Source organism: Castanea sativa, chromosome 5, assembly GCF_040712315.1.
Source record: "Castanea sativa cultivar Marrone di Chiusa Pesio chromosome 5, ASM4071231v1".
Lineage (NCBI taxonomy): Eukaryota > Viridiplantae > Streptophyta > Magnoliopsida > Fagales > Fagaceae > Castanea > Castanea sativa.
The window spans coordinates 57,236,754-57,245,330 of NC_134017.1; the positions used below are offsets into that span (position 1 = coordinate 57,236,754).

At 34.1% G+C, this 8,577-nt stretch overlaps 1 pseudogene; it reads left to right on the forward strand.

Moving 5' to 3' along the window:
• Nucleotides 1-688: 688 nt before the first annotated feature.
• On the forward strand, nt 689-3,959 carry LOC142635466 (cationic amino acid transporter 1-like; annotated as a pseudogene).
• The last annotated feature ends 4,618 nt before the right edge of the window (nt 3,960-8,577 follow it).

Consider the following 8,577-nt stretch of genomic DNA (forward strand, 5'->3'; position numbering starts at 1 on the left):
TTTTCTATATATAATTAATGTCATTCTTTGATGGGGTTAAATTGATTGTCATTGTGTGAATATCCTTTGTCTATTGTCTTTTGTTATTTCTTTTTTGCTCTCTTTGAGTTATCGAGAGTAGTTGCTTTGTGAGGCTGTTATTATCAACGAAATTCTTCCAGCTGTTAGGTATCTGCCTTAGTGGCACAAGGGACAGAGGTCAGTTATGTTTTTCTATAAGAAAACGAGTACAGGTCTATGTTTTGCAGTAGGAATCAACGTTTTATAAAGTTATGATTCTCGGATTTATCTCCCACTTTGAAATTTCAGTGTATTTATAAAGCTTCTGAACATGCTCGCTGCCAAAATCTTTGAAAATAGAGGTTCTTCAAATCAGGTTGATATGTTTTAGTTTTCTCTTATTCTTATGGTTCTTGAACTTTTGATCATTTTTAGGAAAAGAAGAGTTCAACTGTTATCATTTTTGCATTTTTTTAGTTGCCTTAGAAAGCAAAACCTACAATAAAAATAGCAAGAATATGCAGTCATTTGCTTCACTCGCATAAGAATCCAATATGACTGTTTTCCTTTTAACTTGAAACTTGTTCAAACTATAAGACAATAATAAAAACAGTATTAGGACCGTATTCTGCATCCAAAATTTTCATTCAAATTTAACCCACTTTCATTTTTTGTGCATATTACTAGAATGGCTGGGACTGAAGCGTCAATAAATGGTTTTCATGACTACCCCAAGTACTCATTCCAGAGTTGGGGCAACTATTTCCAAGCACTAATGGAAATACCACACCGGTTGTTGGGCCGGATTATGAGCCGATCACTTGACCAAACGGAGCTGGTGGAAGTGAAGGCTGAGAGCCAGCATGAGATGAAGAAGACACTGACTTGGTGGGATCTTATTTGGTTTGGCATGGGCGCTGTTATTGGTTCTGGTATATTTGTGCTCACTGGTCTTGAGACCCAGTCACATGCTGGTCCTGCTGTTGTGTTATCTTCTGTTATTTCTGTTATTTCTGCCTTGCTTTCTGTTTTCTGTTACACTGAGTTTGCAGTGGAGATCCCTGTAGCAGGTAAAAGCTTTTTGATCCTACAATTTTTCCCCCCATTAAAATTGATCAAGAATCTAGTTATTATGTCCATTGTATGATCAAGTGGTCTGTATACTACGATCACTTCATCTTCTCTATTAGTGCTGACTTTTTCACTAGGTCAATTAGGTCATTGCCTAAGGTCCCCAAATAGAAGAGAAGCTCCAAAAGTTTGAAAAAGAAGGAATAGTAGAAATTAAAATTGAAAGTTTTAAGTTCCTATTGGGTTTGATTATTTGGTATTGCTGTCAATTCTATTAGTAAAAATGTACGATCAATTAAAAGGCCTCATTTCTTATTTTAAATGATATAGAAAAAATGGATTTATATCTGCTACGAATTTATCTAAAAAAATTACATCTCAAATGGAAATAGAACCTATATTTCGTGAGAAATGTATAATTTATAGAAAGAAACAATTTGATGAAAATGTTCATAATGAGACAACATGATTTGCTAAAGAATCTTTTAGAATTGATTATTTCTTATATACAGTAGATAAACAATTAGTTCAATTGAGAATAGATTTGAACAATTTCAAATATATAAAGATATTTTTGGTTTTTCTATTTAACTTCATGAAATTGAAATCACTAAATGATGATAGTTTGCAAAAATACTGTCTTAAAACAAACATGATATTTATTATGATATTGATGGTTTAAACTTATTTTTAGAGTTAAAAGTTTTAAAAGAAATTTTACAAATAAAAGAATATACTCCAATTTACATACTAAATTATATAAAAAAAGTTAGATTCATTTCCAAATACATGCATTGCTTATAGAATTTTACTAATAATATATGTTACAGTTGCTTCTAAAGAAATAAGTTTTTCAAAATTAAAATTAATAAATCATATCTAAGATTGACATTTTTCTAAAAAAGATTAAGTGAATTAGCTATATTATCAATTGAAATGAGATGTTAGAAGAACTTAAATACATAAATTTAATTAGTCAATTTGCATCTCAAAAGACAAAAAAAAAAAAATTATAATAAAAAATATTAATTTAATTAATACATAAATTTAAAAAAGGCTTCATTTTAGTTTTTGCTTAAGGCCCCAAAATGTCTAGGGCTAGCCTTCTTCACTATTCATATCAAATTTCATGCTTATATCTATGTTAATATTTTCGGGATCAATGGTAAATAATAAAGTTTTTAAAATTCACGAAAATAGCAATTGTAAAATTATATGTACCATAGTCCATGACGTCTCTCAATGAGATTTAAATTTTTTTTCGAATGAAGCTAAATTTTGTACTCAGGCGAAAATAGATCTTTAAGAATAAGAGGGTCAAAATAATAACAAATATAAAAACTAATCCAATTTAAGAAGGTTACATTGGAAATATGAATAATTGGGGGAGGGGTATCCATATATTGTTTTAAGATTTTAACTTACCACCTATGAATAGTTCTTTCCTACTATTTAACTTATTTGTTTAGGTACAATTTAACTTATTGGTATAAATAAATCCCATTCTTCACGAACAACTAATTATTTAACTTAAAAAAAAATGTACATTTATCCACTCTTAATAAGTAAGCAAATCAACAAATTAATAAAAACATCCGAATATGCATACAATAAGAGCAAGGTGAAGGATTGTGTGACTTTATCATCGAATATGTGATCGGTGGAGCTGCTGTTGCACGTTCATGGACATCATATTTTGCCATTCTCTGCAACCACCAACCTGATGATTCCGCGTCGTAGTCCATTCTCTACCAAGCGACTACCAATCACCAGACCCCATTGCTGTTGTCATTTTCATCATCTGTATCCTCGCCGTCATAAGTACCAAAGCCTCATCACGTTTCAATTATGTCGCCTCAATTGTTCATCTCATTGTCTTCATCTTTATCATCATTGCCGGCCTTACAACAGCCAACCCCAAAAACTACACCCCATTTGCTCCTTTTGGAGCTCGAGGCATGTTCCAAGCTTCAGCTGTACTATTCTTCACCTATGTTGGATTTGATGCCGTTTCAACTATGGCTGAGGAAACTAAAAATCCAGCTAGAGACATTCCAATTGGACTTGTTGGCTCAATGGTTATAACCACATTGGCTTATTTTTTACTGGCTATGACACTATTCCTTATGCAACCGTACGCTAATGTTGATAAAGATGCTCCTTACTCGGTAGCATTTCAAGCCGTAGGTATGAGTTGGGCTAAGTATATAGTTGCACTTGGAGCATTAAAAGGCATGACTTCAGTTTTGCTTGTTGGAGCTGTTGGTCAAGCTCGGTATCTTACACATATTGCACGTACACACATGATGCCTCATTGTTTAGCTAATGTCCATGAAAGGACTAAAACACCCATTGATGCCAGGGCTATCATGCTTGTAGCAACCGCAATCATTGCCATTTTCACACCGCTTACCATTCTTGCAAACCTTCACTCAGTGTCTACGCTGTTCATTTTCATGCTTGTAGCTGTTGCGCTTATTGTGAGGCGCTACTATGTTAGTGGGGTGAAAACACAAGTGAATCGTATTAAGCTCATAGTGTATCTTGTTCTTATACTAGGGTCTTCATTTGGAGCTTTTGGCTTTTTGTTCCACATGCAAGAAATTCAAGACTTTGGGGTGTACTATTGGTTCCATGGCTCCCTTCAGTATCCATTGCTATTAATTTTTTTCTACTTGAGTCTATAGATAAAGCATCGTACCTAAGGCATATGGACTGGAATTCTCATGGTTTACTATTTATTTTTCGGATTACATTTATCCTATGACAGTGCAAAGGCAAAGGCATATAGGGACAGGAGAATGGTTGAGCAGTTGAAGGTGCTGGAAGAGGTTCCAGCTCAAGAGTTTGTGAACGTTGACAATGCTTCTACACTTGGCGCCACTTAGATATTTATCATGGTGACTTATTAGTGTTATATGAATCTTGAATGGATATGTTGAAAACATTATAAAGTACTAGTTGAGCTATATGTGTAAAAGCATCATAATCTATATATATAAAATCAAAAACTTTGAAACTCTCACAATTTTTTACGTTAGCACAATATTTTTAAAAAATTATTTTTATTTAGTCCAAAATTAACAAGGAGTGAAACTCTATCTCTCTAACAAGTCTAACTTAAACTCAAACTCAAACGTTGATATTATTATTATTATTATTTCTTTACTTCACTAACGTAATATTTTATGATAGAGTGCAAACTTATAACTATGGATTATTCTTTTGAATATAACCCAAACTTTTTCTTATATTTTTCTATTTTTTAGTCATATATATATATATATATATATATTTTTCAATAATTTCTAAGCCATGAATCATTTGATTCTTTAATATCTTTTAGTTTTTCAAAAGTTTTAATATTTGAATTTTTAAGTTATTTTTTGCGGTATTTGAAATTGTCTGACAAATTTTTTGTAAGCCATTATACGTTCAAACAATGACTTCTTCATCAAATTGTAACACAAATTGAAGTCATATAAGAGTAAATCATGTAATGGTGTAGTTTCTTAATCAATTTAAGATTTTATAAAATTATTTTAATCTAATTCACAAATAAGTAGGTTCTCATGTATAGCACAGGTTATAGCACGAGTTAGCGACTAGTTGTTTATATTGTGAAAGAACTAATAGAATTTAGCTGTTACGGTGGCCACAAGCATGCTTCCACAATAGGTGCAACTTAGATGTTTATCATCCTCTTTATTATAAAAGGTGTCATGTAATGGATAATGGTAATACATATGTATGTTGTTAATTTATAGCCGTTTATAATGAGGTGATAGTATATATACATGTATTTTAAATGATTGGTTTCTACGCATTACGGTTTCCCACACATTAGAAATTTATTTTCTACGGTTTCTCACACAAGAAATTATCTAAGTTCAAACATTATATAGTAAAGTGGAGAATAATTAAAACATGTCTAAATTATAGAAAAAATTTCAATAATTAAATTAAAAACATAGAAAATGTTTCACTAATTAAATTAAAACTAGCATCAGTTTCTTTTATGGCATCTATATCTATATTTTTATACAGATTCAATAGTTCTTATTGTGCTTAATACAAGTTTAATTTTACATTAGTGTCATGCCTAATGACAATATAGCGATTCATTTGATCTTCATCCTTCATAGTGTCACTACAAAAAACGCGGGCTATAGCCGCATTTACAAAAAACGCAGCTACAGCTGATCTCACCAAGAAAGCAAGAAAGTAGAGAGAGAAAACAGAGAGAAACAAACCTAAACAAACTCTGATATTATTGCTAAAAAGAATTCAATACAATCAATACAATAATCAATCTCTAATACATAATTTATAGGTAACAGTGAAGAGGGAGAGAGATAGAGCGGGAAATAAAGAGGCAATTATAACTAACATTGCACACATGTGCTATAACTGAAACACACTCATGGGATAACTAACTATCACTAAACATATGATATAGAAACGACACCGTATAGATTAGAGACAAATGACTACATTTGACTTGAGACACGTTTTATGTTTAACCACGCGTACTAACGACATCGTTTTGGGAGTGACCATTGGAACAATGCTCCCATCCTCTTCATTTGAATGTTTTGAGTTACTTGAGTTACTCCCACTGCTTTCATCCCACCTCAAACGAAATGGGAACTTCCACATGAGTTTGGAAGTAAGCCAATGAAATCGGGGAGAAGGAAGACCCTTGGTAAACAAATCAGCAAGTTGATCATGAGTAGAGATGAACTTAATTAAAGGATCACGCCTAAGCACTTTCTTATGAATAAAATGGTAATCAACCTCAATGTGCTTAGTTCTAGCATGAAACACAGGATTGGAAGCAATGGCTAAGGCATTGACATTATCACACCAAAGAAGAGGAGGCTGAGGAAGAAAAGACCAAAACTACAAAGGAGCATTCTAAGCCAATAAGCCAAGGCACGATACTCAGCCTCAGTGGATGAAAAAGAATAATTGCCTATTTCTTAGCAGACCATGTGACAGGACAATTCCCAAAGAAGACCACAATGCTAGTGATGGAGCGCCTATCCATATGGTCCCCAACCTAATTTGCATCACTATAGGCAGATAGGGAAGTGGGACTTGGAGTAAAGGCAAGCCCAAAATGGAGAGTGCCCTGGAGATATCTAAGGATCCTCTTGACTACCTGAAGATGGTTATGAGTAGGACAGCTCATGTATTGACATACTTCTTGAACAACAAAGGAGAGATCAAGTTTGGTGAAGGTGAGGTATTGCAAGACACCAACCAAACTTCTATAGGATTTAAGATAGGGTAGAAGAGGGCTAGCACTGGGAAGAAGATAGTGAGTAGGAGAACAAGGAGTCTTATAAGGCTTGCAATCAGTCATAGCAAACCTGTGAAGCAAATTGGAAGCATATTTGGTTTGATGCACAAAGAGACCGGTGGAAGTGTAATCAGTTTGAAGACCAAGAAAATAATGAAGCAAGCCAAGATCTTTAAGATCAAAATCTTTGCCCAAAAACTGAATAATAGAAGAGACAAAAGAGGTACTATTGCCTGTGATAATAATGTCATCCACATAAAGCAATAGATAAACCAGAAATGATCCATGCCTTAAAATGAAAAGGTTACCATTAGTTGCAGAAGTAGTAAACCCAAGATGAAGCAATTGTGAAGTAAACCTCTCAAACCAAGCTCTAGGGGCCTGTTTGAGACCATAAAGAGCTTTATGAAGAAGGCAAACATGCTTTGGAAAGGCAAGATCAACATAGCCTTGAGGTTGTGCCATATAGACCTCTTCCTTGAGTATACCATGTAGAAAAACATTATTAACATCCAATTGCCTCAACTCCCAACCCTTGTTAACAACTAAAGCAAGAAGAAGCCTCATAGTATTAGGTTTAACTACTAGACTGAAAGTTTCATCATAATCTAAACCAAATTGTTGAAGGTACCCCCTAGCCACCAACCTAGCCTTGTACCTTGCAATTGAGCCATCACTATGTCTTTTCAGTTTATAAACCCACTTACAAGTGACAATATTCTTATGATGAGGAAGAGGGACCAAAGAGCAAGTATGTTGCTTTTGCAAAGATTGAAACTCAGCATCCATTGCAGCCACCCATTGAGGATGCTTAAAAGCAATGGCAAAAGAAGGAGGTTCTATCATAGAATAATCACATTGAACCAACATAACTCTTGGCTTATAGATACCATGCTTAGACCTTGTAATCATAGGATGAGTATTACCAGAATTAGGAATAAGAACATTGGACTTAGAGACTACAGAAGAAGAAGAAGAAGGAACCTCAGGATTAGCAGTGACAGACAAAGGAGTAGGTGATGTGGTAGCAACAGAGAAAGGAGTTTCAGTGGGAGGAGGAACAACAGGTATAGGACAAGAAGAGGAAAGGAAGGAATTATGGAAGAGGTTAAATCAGGAGAGGAAAAAAAGAGTTAGGAGCATTAGCAGCAATAGATGATGAAGCGGCAGAAGGAGAAACAGACTGAGTAAACCAATCAGACAAGGTTGAGGAAAAAGGAATTTAAGGATTGGAAAGAGTAGAATCATAAGCAAAAGGAAAAAAGGGATTCATTAAACAAGGCATAACAAGTAATATAGATCATATTAGTGGTAGGATCTAAACAAATATACCTTTTAGACAAAGGAGGATAACCAAGAAAGCCACAAGGTTTGGACCTAGACTGCAACTTATTTTTGTTATATGGCCTAAGATAAGGATAGCAGACACACCCAAAAGCCTTAAGAGCTTGTAAAGGAGGAGGTATAGAGTAAAGTGTTTCCCAAGGAGAATGAAAATCAAGAATAGAAAAGGGAAGCCTATTAACAAGGTAAGTGGCAGCAGAAAAGGCATAGGACCAGTAATTATAAGGAAGATGAGCTTGATAAAGAAGGCTAGGCTTGTTTCAACAACATGTCTGTGTTTCCTTTCAGAAACACCATTTTGTTCAGGGGTATGTGGACATGTAGTTTGGTGAAGAACACCATTAGCAGAACAGAAAGATTGAAACTCAGCATTAGTATACTCAGATCTATTATCAGTTCTTAGAATCTTAAGTTTAGAGTTGTGTTGAGTTTCAACTAGAGACTTAAAGTGTTTAAAGACAGATAAAACTTCAGATTTATGCTTAAGAAGAAACATCCAAGTGAAACGAATGTAGTCATCAACAAAAAGCACATAGTAATTAAAACTAAGTAAAGAAGTAATGGGAGAGGGGCCCTAAACATCACTATGCACAATTTCAAGAACAGAAGTGGATATAATTGGAGTTTTATTCAAATGATGTTTGTGCATCTTAGCACTTCTACAAGATTCACAAGAGGAACAAACCTCATCAGTCATTGACAAAGAAAGTGAAGGAAATACACGCTTAAGAGCTGAAAATAAAAGCCTAGAACTTGGATGCCCAAGTCTGTGATGCCAAAGGAGGAGTTGTTGTGGTTTGATAGACATAAAGGCAGAACTCTTGAAATGACTCAAGGATGGAGATGAAGATAGTTTA